The following is an 11,348-nucleotide window of genomic DNA, read 5'->3' on the forward strand; positions in this document are numbered from 1 at the left end:
CCCCGCATGTTATTTGGGAGAGATAGTTCGTCCTCCAGGCAACCCAAGTTCACCACACGGGTCACACACAGGCTAGGTTTAATTAAAGCTACTGACTGTGAGCTGAGAGTTGTGCAAACATCATGGACCTCGTTATGCAAAGGGCTAGGGCCTGGTGTACCGTCTTGATGGGTTTGAATGGGAGAACTGTTTAATTTCACCTTTTTTTTTTCACAGCTTTATCTCATCCCGCACAGCTAAAAGCAGACCTCCTTGCCTGGTGTAGCCATGTGCAATTTCACCATCTTGAGCGGGCTGCGCCAAAGGATACACGCAGCTACACACACAGACACAAGCACACAAGGATTTTTACTACCGAATACATCAGTTAGGCATTCCTTGAACATCCATAGCTCTTGCTGAAAAGATGAGCAACTCTGCCTTGCTAAGCACAGTGCAGAGAGCTGATCTCTGTGCTATAGGAATTAGCAAATCYAGTGAGAATTTCTGTTCTTTTAAAGGGAGGCAGAGTAGAGCTCTTTGACATTGAACTCAGYGCAAATGACAGATACAGAGAATATATGCATAATGTTTAAACTACTGAACTTTACCATTGAACTGAAATTAACCATTGAATTTAACCATTCAAAATCCCCACTTAAATCCATACTAACTAATGCCTGTCTGACATCCAAAGGTACTGTTGGCCTCCTAGAAAGCGGAAGCTGATGGGAATTTGGGATTTGCATAAGACTAGGGGTTAAACTCTAWTTTTTCTCACACTTGCTTTCTGTAATACTTATTAACTGCATGCAGCATTCCTTCCCACCCTTTTAATCCAGCCATATTCACTGTTCATTTGCCCCCCAAAAGGCAGCAAGGAGAAAGAAAAGGGAGAAATGCAATTGTCCCCCACGAAATGTGAGGAATACAGCTGTAAACATGTACAAAAAACTGCAATGTAAACGGAAAGCTAAGAAGTGGCTGTAGACACAACTATTTCTCCTACTCTATTTACTTTTTCTACCATTGCCAGCCTTTTTAGAAATAGTTCCTCAAGCATCCTTCACCTTGATTTCCTCTGAAAACCAGTTCAGCAACAAACAAAAAAGCAAATATCAACAAACAAAAAAACAACAACCAATAAACGAAAAGGTAAACAATGGCTTACTCAGACTACAAAACAATTAACGGCTTTAAATCCATTTTTGAAGACCATAAACATATTTCTGAAAGGCATTTATGTGGTTTGTGTATACTAAGCCCACTAACTTTCACTAAAATTCGTTTAAGGGCATGTCCTAGTGTTTTGGTAGTTGGCTTCGAGGGCTTAAGTTTTTTAGATTAATTAAGAGTCCTACTCAATATCTGAAGAGAATAGTGAGTTAAATCATTCTTCCAAGGTGCTAAGTGAATTTTACACAAAAGTAATTGCAAAGAAAAAAATGTATGCTTAGTTTGACTGTAGCAATTGATGATTTTCAAAGGAACTCACAAATGTGTTATGGGGGGAAGGGGAACAAGTTTAAATATTGATGTCAATGTTTTTTAAATAAAACATTTTGCTTGCTTGCTTTGTTGTACCAAGTGATACATTTTAATATTTACTGAAATATAATTACTGATAGCCTTTTTCCATGTAGAAACAAAGATGACTTGATTTAGATTTCTGCACCTACCTGAAGGCATGTGCAGCTGTTTGAGTGTTTGCATATGCCCTTCTAATAATGTTTGAAGTCATTGCCTGATTTCAGTTGAATTTGACAGAGGTCTCAAAGATAACTAAATTGCTACAATTTTTTGAAAACAGGCAGTCAAGTAGAGAAGAGAAAAATCTTTTAAATTCTCCAGCTAAAGGAAACACTGCAGCATGAACTCAATCCTTACTAGATAACAGAGAATCCACAACAGAAAGTGCCCATTGTAGGCAAAGCTTCAAACATCACTTCCGTCACAAGACAGAATTTCACAGAAAATCAGACAGTACTACTTCTGGACCTATGTGTTTTAAGATAAGAACTTTAAAAAATAGTTTAGTCCCTCACGATTTTTCATTATTATTATTATTATTATTATTATTTATTTTGTTTTGGCAGGAAAACCAGTTCCACTAATTCTTCACACCCACTTTTTGGTTCAGCTAGTGACCAGAAAAATCACTTATTCACCCATTCAGTACTTCAGCTCCTAGATCTGCAGCTCTCAATATATTGAATAGCAGAGTTTTTCACAGTTCATGAAATCTTCAAGAGCAAGATTTTTTTCTCACTACTTAAAGCAAGTAACTTCTAGGCTTATCCTATCCCTTTGGTGTGATGGAAATCTGCCAGCCTGAAACACTGCAGTGGCAAGAAAGCCACTTTGCAGACATCTGCACAGTCCCTTGCTGCCAGCATTGATTGGAGCAGCTAAGCTGAGATGATGTTCATTCTCCCTAGGCTGTAAGGTGCAGAAGGAGTACATACACTAGGTAGCTTATTCTTTTAGGTGCCTCCTCATATGTAGGTTGAAATTGTCAACACATTGTGGTTGTTAGAAGTCATACAGTATCTGTGTGTTTCCTTCTGTAGGAGAACTGCTTTGAATCCTGGATATAATGACATGAATACAAATTCAGGTTTATWTGAAGCATTTGTATTGGTAAGCCCACAATTGTGTCTGCCCAGAAAAATACATTTCCCTGTAAATGAATCACATGCATTTTCCAAAACGAATCTTTCCTCAGACCTCAGTGTCATTATTATTCATTCTATTTGTAGTAAAAATAATGCAAAAGACAATAGCTAATTGCAAATAATTGCAGTCTACATGACAACAAAACTCATATATCTGAGGGTATGAGCTGATAAAAGTGCATGGAATTTCTAATTTCTGTGTGCATTGATGAATGTAGATTATCATTCATAGCCTCACAAAAGAGACAGGTTTTCAAATGAAATGTCGATGAAGAAAGGGGAAAAAAAAGAAATATATTTGTGGCAGAAAATCACAGAACATCCTGTAATTTCTATGTATATATGTGCAGAGAAAAATCTAAATACAGAATCTGTCCTAGCATCCAGTGATTCAAATTGTCCCAGTTACTAGTACGTACAGCACTGACTACTTCCAAAGTAAGGCTATTCTGCCAAATCAAGAACCACACGGTAAACACAGCCTTATGCTCACTACTCATCTGTGCATTGCTCTATGCTCTGTAATCCAGAACGTGTTATGGAGAAGCGATACAACTGTTAATAATGACATCCCTGTCCCTAGTGCTACAAAGCTGTAGCATGTGTAATGACTTGGTGAATTTCTGYCACCGTTGAGAGGATGTCACAAGTCTGACATAAAACTTATGCTCCAGAAGGGGTAGGAAACAAACATTCTTTGCTTGTGGCTCATTGCTTTGCAAGGACTGCTGCTGGCAGACTCCAAGACCAGCAAAGTTCTGTAAGTAAGTAACTGATTTTTTTTTAACTTCATTTGAGATACTAGTGTAACTGGCCTACCTACAAAGAAGAGACTTTGAATAGATCTAGGCATGCAGTCACTGCATTTCCAGACTGTGGCGTGGACATACCCTAGGGTCACAGCAGTCCTGAGATGACGCATTCTGTTGCCTTAGAGTTTTGCCCTTAAACTCTTAACTTGTAAACAGATTAAATGCATTTTCAAGCCTAAGCGCATGCGTGTGTAAAGCTGTATGATCCTCAAATGAGGAGTGGAAAGATCCAAACCTCTTTGCAAAGAAAAAAAAAAAGTCACAACAAAAGCAGGAGAATAAAAAACAATGCAAATCCTTCCCTCGCTTTATAATCTAACAGGCAATTTTTCCCTAAGCAAAGAGAGAGAGAGAGAAAAAAAACCAATCCTTATTTACATCCCACGCTGCTATGTAAACTCTATCTAAGACCATATCCAACTGTAAATATGGATTATCTATACACTGAAGTATTTTCTCTCAGTTTTGTTTACATGCTGTTTAAGAAACAGGGCTCAGAAACACTCGGGAAAAAACAAAAGGGAGGGAAAAAATAAAAGGGAGAGAGAACTCAAATTTGCTCCATGAAGAACATCTATACAGCTACACAGACAAGAGAAATGACGAAGGGGGAAAGAGAAGGCATAGAATAATCTCTCTTCCTCTGGTTACTACTGCTCAGTCCTTCTAAGAGGAAGGAACAGGGATGGGAGGAACTATCAGCAGCTCTGTTATAGCCGGGTGGAGTTAGACCACCGGGGAGAAGGAAGGAGGGAGTCTGAGAACTGCAGCTGCCTTCTCTGGGAGGAACATCTGCGAAATCCTGTGCTGCAGCAGCAGAGGAGGAAGCACGGGCACAGGCAGCGAATGTTCCCAGGGATGCAYTTAAACAGATAACTGTTCCACTGGATGGTTTCCCAGATCACTGCAAMTGCATATCCCTCCCCTGTCAGATATGAGGCAAAGACCATCGTGTGTGACAAGCAATCCAAGTGACAGTTGGCCTCTTGTTCCAGCATCCTGTTTCTTGTGATGCTTTTTGATGGCCAAGTTGACCAGAGAGGGAACAGTCTTTCTTCACAGATAGCACGCTGTTTTGTTCTTACATAGGGCCTTTTATACTGCTGGCAGCAGTCAGTGCAGGAATTAAACAGGAGATGGCAGCTAACTTGGAATATGTGCCATCACCTCATGACCAAATGTTGTTCTATAGGAAGTCACTATCATTTTACAGATGGGAAAAAATGAGGTATYGAGAACACAAGTAATTGTCTCACAGTCACATGTAGGCTTAGTAAAGACTTAGGAATAGAGGCCAGCTCTTCCGGTGCAGAAACTTGTAAGATGTTCCCCTAGGCACTTTGAAATCACAAGGTACTTCTGCTCTTTGAAATCAAGATAAAGAGAGGAATGAGGAAGGCTTGTGAAAGGATCCTCTCTCTCAGACTGTATGTATACTAGCAAGTAAATCAGGCTATGGACCATTCTCTGGTCATGAAGTCCGGTGCTGGGGCAGGGCTCGTATCCACACATACCTAAATTTTCTTATTCTCTTAACACAGAGTGAGAAGTGTCCTTGGCAAATACACTACCCAAATCATGCYTGGACACTGTCTGGGAGAAAATTAGTTAGTATAGGCCAAAAGCATGCCAARGATCATCCTATAACAACTGAACAGTATAAAAAATAGGCCACATGCCCTGGCCTTGTTTATTTACCAACGTAGTTGTAGCCTTAGAAGCTAAAGTGATAAAGGTACCTGGTGTTTCACCGCAGCCTCATGTTCTTTTCACTTTATTTTCCTAGATCAACCTGCTGTCTTCTTTTATGGGCCAGAAATTGTTAGTGAGGACTCTCTTTGCTATTTGTATCTAGTACATAATGTATTTATTTAGAGGTCTCTAGAGACAAGACGCCAAATTCAAGAAAAGATAAAACAGGAGATTTAAACAAAATTTAAGCCACTGTGTCCAAAATTATGACCTTGAAAATCATGGTTCATTTGTTGCTCAACACTAAAGTCTACTAAGTTCTGCAGTACTTCATTCAAGTCGTGAGTCCCCTGCCAAAGTTTGACACAAGCCCTTGAAGTATCTCTTTCTTGACATTGTCAGGCAGCTCCATTCTTATCTCATGTTAAAGCCTGACCAAATTCTAGAATTTAGATGTTCCCTTCCTTAAGTCCACAGAATGGCTTGAGACAGCCATTAGGTATTCTCTGAGCATGTTTAATATGTCTCTGCTGCAGGAGGGCAGCAGGGTTTGCTAAGGTTGATACTCCCAGACTGCTTTGGATATAGCTGCACATAGTGGAGGTAGTGATACTGTTGAGAAGCCAAAGTTAATATCTTTCTGTAAACTCTTCTCCATGGTCTTCTGCCTGCTCATCAACATCTGTAGTACTTTGGTTACCCCAGTCTCCTCACCCCATTTTGTCTCTGCAGCTTAAGAACATTTTAGTAATCAACATATCAACCTGATTTGGTAATCAACATACCAACCAAGGGATCAGGAAGGTACTTTAAGCACTACCTATATACAAAATAATGCTCTAAGTTAGGTCAGAAACACCCAAAAGCCTTCTGTATTTGGGCTTCTGGGTAGCTGATACACCAGAGGGCTGTGCTGCCAGAGAGACCTGGACAGGCTGGGRAGTAGGGCAGAGAGGAASCTCMTGAGGTTCAACGGGGGCAAGTGCAGAGCCCTGCACCTAGGGAGAAATAACCCTAGGCACCAGTACAAKCTGGGGGCTGACCTGCTGGAGAGCAGCTGTGCAGAGAAGGACCCGGGAGTGCTGGTGGATGACAAGTTGACCATGAGCCAGCAAGGTGCCCTTGTGGCCAAGAAAGCCACTGGTCTCCTGGGGTGCATTAGGAAGAGTGTTGCCAGCAGGTCAAGGGARGTGATCCTGCCCCTCTACTCAGCCCTGGGGAGGCCTCATCTCGAGTMCTGTGTCCAGTYCTGGGCTCCCCAGGACAAGAGAGACGTGGAGCTACTGGTGAGAGTCCAGCGTAGGGCTATGAAGATGATCAGAGGGCTGCAGCATCTGCCCTGTGAGGAACGGCTGCGAGAGCTGGGCCTGTTTAGCCTGGGGAAGAGAAGMCTGAGGGGGGATCTTATCAATGTGTACAAGTACCTGAAGGGAGGGTGTCAAGGGGACAGGGACAAACTCTTTTCCATTGTCCCGTGTGACAGGACAAGAGGCAACAGGCAAGAATTGAAGCACAGGAAGTTCYGCCTGACCGTGAGGGGGAATTTCTTCCCTGTGAGAGTGACAGAGCCCTGGACCAGCTTGCCCAGAGAGGGTGTGGAGCCTCCTTCCCTGGAGATCTTCAAGGTCTGCCTGGATGCAACCCTGTCTACCATGCTCTAGGTGACCCTGCTGAGCAGGGGGGTTGGACTAGATGATCTCCAGAGGTCCCTTTCAAACTTACTGATTCTATGATTCTATGATTATTAACGCTCACAGAAGTGCAATCATACTCCAGACAACATTTTTGTATTTTCTGTGGAGTTGCCATTTCCTTTCAAAGAAAATTCATTGCTCTTCAAGATCCTCATAAATCAACAGCAGAAATACATGTGCTGAGGAATACAGAAAAAAACTCCATGTGTAAAAGCCCATAGGACAGGGTATACTCCTCCAATAGCTGATGGGGGGCACACTGTATCTCCTAAGAGGCATCTAGAGTCTCACAGGACATAACYCTGAGCAGTAGTGTGCTGCCTTCCAATTCTACCATTTTCTCCATGTTTATTATTGCCAATATAGGTTGGTATGCAGAGTCCGTAAGTACCATTCAGTTTTAGAAGCTGAAACTATGAATACGTATTAAATTACTGTAAAGTTTACTAAAGAAAAACCTCATCTTGATCATCTGCCTTTTCTTTGGATGGTACTTTGCTGACATTTTCTTCACATGCTTTTATCATAAATATTATGATATTATAAAATATCATATATATATCAAATATATTATAAAATTAAAAAGAAACTTGCTCAAAGTCTGAATACTGTGGATATGGTTTTAGTGCTACTAATGCCAGAGAGGTAATAATATAATGGAGTACACTGCTAGCATGAGTTATCATACTGAACATATGCCACATCACGAGAGAAATGTGAGAAGACTCACTTAGGTTTATAATTTTACCTGATAAACTAAGCCCTGGAGCAAAGGATTCCCTCCCTGAACGATCTCTTGCCACAGGTTTAAGCTCGTTCTCTGCTGGCTGCCAACTTGTAGGAGATTTCTCATAAATAATCTGCAAAATCATATGCACGTTGCTGATGATCATTCTGCAAAAGTTCATTTCTGTGGAATTTCCAGGATATGGATTGCTCCTAGGTACCCTTCCTTCAAATATAAAATGCATCACTCTTCTACACAGAGCCCACAGAACGTAAAACGCAGTTCAACAATACTGTTAATCCAGCCTTCACTGCGGGCTGTCTCAAAAGGCTGTCCAGTTCTCTCCTCCCCATCTACATCTTCCCACAGCCTACCTTACACTGGATCTTGAGATTTTATGGAATTTTATCTGATTAAAAATGAACYCTGCAAAAACAAAAAAATCCAGATAATCAAGTATGTGTTTCAGTTAAATGACTGATTTTTTTTGACAGAAGTCTGTAGCTAGATCGGAAAACCACATCATGAAATTGCATCTTCATTCACTCTCATTGCTGGAATTGCAAGACAAAGATATAAACAGTGTCCTAAAATTCAATCTATTTAAAGTTTAAATCTTTACTTTTACTACATAAATATTGAAGGTCTCAATCCTCACCAGGATTTGATTCCACAGACTATTCAAGCACAATAAGCAGTTCCTTCCCCCATCTCCTCTTTATTTTCTAAACAATAGATTGACAAACAGAGGATGAAATGGTTCAAAATCATGTAACAAGGCAGGGATGAAGTTAGACATGGTATCCATGCCTTCCCTGTCTGATTTCAGTGCAGCATCTGAGAAGACTGTTAGAATATGCAACAGAAAGAGGGAAAATGAGGACACAGTTCCTGCGGATGGGATAGCACTAACATCCTGGAGCATGGTGGAGGAATCCCAGAGTCAACTTGGAGAGCTGTAAGGTAGGACAGAGACCAGGAAGGGGAGAACATTAAGTTCAATCAGGTAATGGTGACACAGCCTGAGATTACTCTTACAGAGCTTCAGAGGAATGATGACATCTAAAGCTAATGAGCTTTGTAATTGTATAGATGTGAAATAAAGTTGCACACACAACCACTGAACTTGCACAAGAAAAACAGATAGCTGCCCCACAATTCTATTTGCATTCCATATTAATCTCCATAATTAATTCCATATTAATGCAACATTATCTCTAATGTTGCATGTTACTTACAGTACTGCTCATAGATTGGTTTTAGGCTGAGATTTACATATATTAGTATATGAGGTTTAAAGATATTTGAGCAATGAATGGATGTAGCAAGGCTTTTATTACGTAAGGTCATCTATGAAAAGATGTCTGTTAATTAATGTGATTATTATTTGCACGTGTATGCGTATTTGTAAATATATATTTGGAGATACATGTCCTAGTACAAATGAGGAAATCTCAGTAGACAAAGCAGCTGAAAGCTTGAAATGGTAAGGGTTCGCTGCTTCATCATCAAAAAAATATTTTCCTAATGTCCAGTGATGATCATGCATTTCTCTGGAACATGTGCTAGAAAAAGTTATTTCCTGAAAAAGAAAGAGCAAGTTTGTGGAGATGTATAATGGATGTATATTTGCTGGGAGACATTTTGTGCCAAACTTATGTATGCATTTATGATCATGCTAAAAAAAAGAGTAGCCCAGTCAGAGCTCAAGGAAAACCAAGAGCTTACAGAGCTTTTTTTCATAACTTGTCTATGCTATTCACAAAAAGATAACCTTTCCTCTTCAGAACAAAAGTCATCATCTCTTTTAATACAGCTATTTAGCATGTCAAAACTACTGTCAGGGAGAAGACATCATAAAAATTTACCCCACAGTAGTAGTGTAAACTGCAGTGCCTCAGATCCTTTAGGCTGAAGATCATGCCTAATAAAGACTGAGAACAGTCTTAATACATTTCATAAAATTGCTGAAGATTCTGCACAGGGCTGCCRAACTGTGGGAACAATCGCTCTAAATTCAGAATTCCTGTTTTCAAAAGCTAGCCTCATGTTTGCTTCTTCACCTAAGGGAAATGGTTCTGTTCCGTGACTAGCCACGGGGTGGCAGCTTTGCTGCACATTGGTACGATCCCAGCCTATTAACAGGAAAGTAAAAAACACATTAAAAAGTAATGTCACTCATGTGCTCTTAGCTGATTTGAAACAGSAATCCAAAATAATTATTCTTGATACCTGAACTTATTAACGTGTTTCAAGGATTAAATTTAATGTAGCAGAAGAAAACACCCCAACTCTAAAGACAGAGCCTTCAAAATTAAGCTTTATGCTGTTCTCTCCTAACTAAAGCTATTCTACTGTCACGTCAAAATGGAAAGTATGTAATTACAGAATCTCAATTTCAGAAAACTTTCAAGCCAATGAATATTTTGCTTTATAGATATATGCATATATATACACATACCTTTCACATAGTAACAGGTGTGTCTTTATAAACCTAAAGTTTAACCTGGCAAATTCATTTCATTCTTCGTTCTGGGTGCTGGGTCCCCAGTTAGCCACAATGCAGCAATGCACCCACGCTCATTTGTTCCGGTGTTCTCAGCTGAAGCACAACAAACAGCTCTTCCAAGAAAAAACGTAAACATTGCCAAGAAGACAGTTTGTTGCAGGCTCCATTCCCTAGAGACAGCATAGATCAGACCGTGCCAGATTTGGAGGACGGCCCTGAACAGAAGGAATCGGTGCCATCCCAGCTCTCCTCATGTCCTCTCCTCAAAGCATGCACTGCGCACCACTTCCCAGTGATTAAATAGACTGCCCACTAGTAGACTGCAAAGCATCACTTTAATTTTGACATTAAAAACACAGCAAAGTGCTGAGGAGCACATAGTCCTTCAGGGGATCTCAGGAATATCTGGCCACTTGCTCAAAGCTTTTTTTTTTTTTTTTTTTTTTTTTTTTTTTTTTTTTTGGGTTCAGCAGCCTCTTCACAGGTCATGGGATTATACTACAGCCTATCACTGTGGTCCCTCTGATACTAAACCATGTTGCTTTAAATTAAAGAATCTTTAAAGGATTTAAGAGAAGATGCACAGACTGCCACCCTGTTGTAGTGCTACATGCACGTTAGGGCTGCARCGGCAGCGTGCTGTTGCAGTGAATCCTAACTAAAGGTTACCGAAGAGCGTCAAGACCAGCGCTCACAATCTGGTCTGGTCAGAGCGCAAGGGCAGCCGAACACAGGCCATCGCCGCCCTCGGGCTCCCGGGGCTCGGCCAGCGCCGACGGATAACCAGGCCGCAACCGCGCGGCGACACGCTACAGCACCCGCCCGCGGCGCAGGAGGAGCCGCCGGGCGCCGCCCGCCGCGGCGACCGTTAACCGCCCGGGGCGGCACCCCGCCTGGCGCAGCACCCGCCCCGCCCAGCTCCCGCGCGAAGCGCCTCAAGACGAAAGCGGAAACGCGCTGCTAGCGCAGCCCTCTCCACCACACGCTTCCTCCCCGTCCGCCGCAGAGACTTCCGGCGGCCGCTCTAGCCGTCGCGGAGTCTATGCCCGCGGCGTTGGGGGATGTTTATTGTCGCGGGGACTCGGCCCAGGACCCGGAACAACAAAGGGCGCGAGCGGCGGAGCCCGTAGCAACCGCCCTCCTTCCCCCCCAGCCCCCAACCGCGCGCGCCGCTGCCGCGGGCACCCGCCAACCGCCAGTCGCCAACCGCCGCGCCGACCGCCCAACCGCCCGCACGGTAACGGCTGGCGCCCGCCGACG

The 11,348-nt window shown here is 42.1% G+C and overlaps 1 protein-coding gene across 1 annotated transcript in view; it reads left to right on the forward strand.

The window, feature by feature from the left end:
- Positions 1-11,079: 11,079 nt before the first annotated feature.
- The window catches only part of TBPL1 (TATA-box binding protein like 1), a 17,746-nt gene continuing 17,477 nt past the window's right edge, over positions 11,080-11,348 (forward strand). Inside the window, exon 1 of the mRNA XM_085301867.1 lies at positions 11,080-11,325. The gene's annotated coding sequence lies outside the window, so the exon portion shown is untranslated. The remainder of the gene's footprint in view (positions 11,326-11,348) is intronic.

The sequence above is a fragment of the Rhea americana genome, unplaced genomic scaffold, assembly GCF_003343005.1.
Source record: "Rhea americana isolate MKP2758 unplaced genomic scaffold, rheAme1 scaffold_180, whole genome shotgun sequence".
Taxonomy (NCBI): Eukaryota; Metazoa; Chordata; class Aves; order Rheiformes; family Rheidae; genus Rhea; species Rhea americana.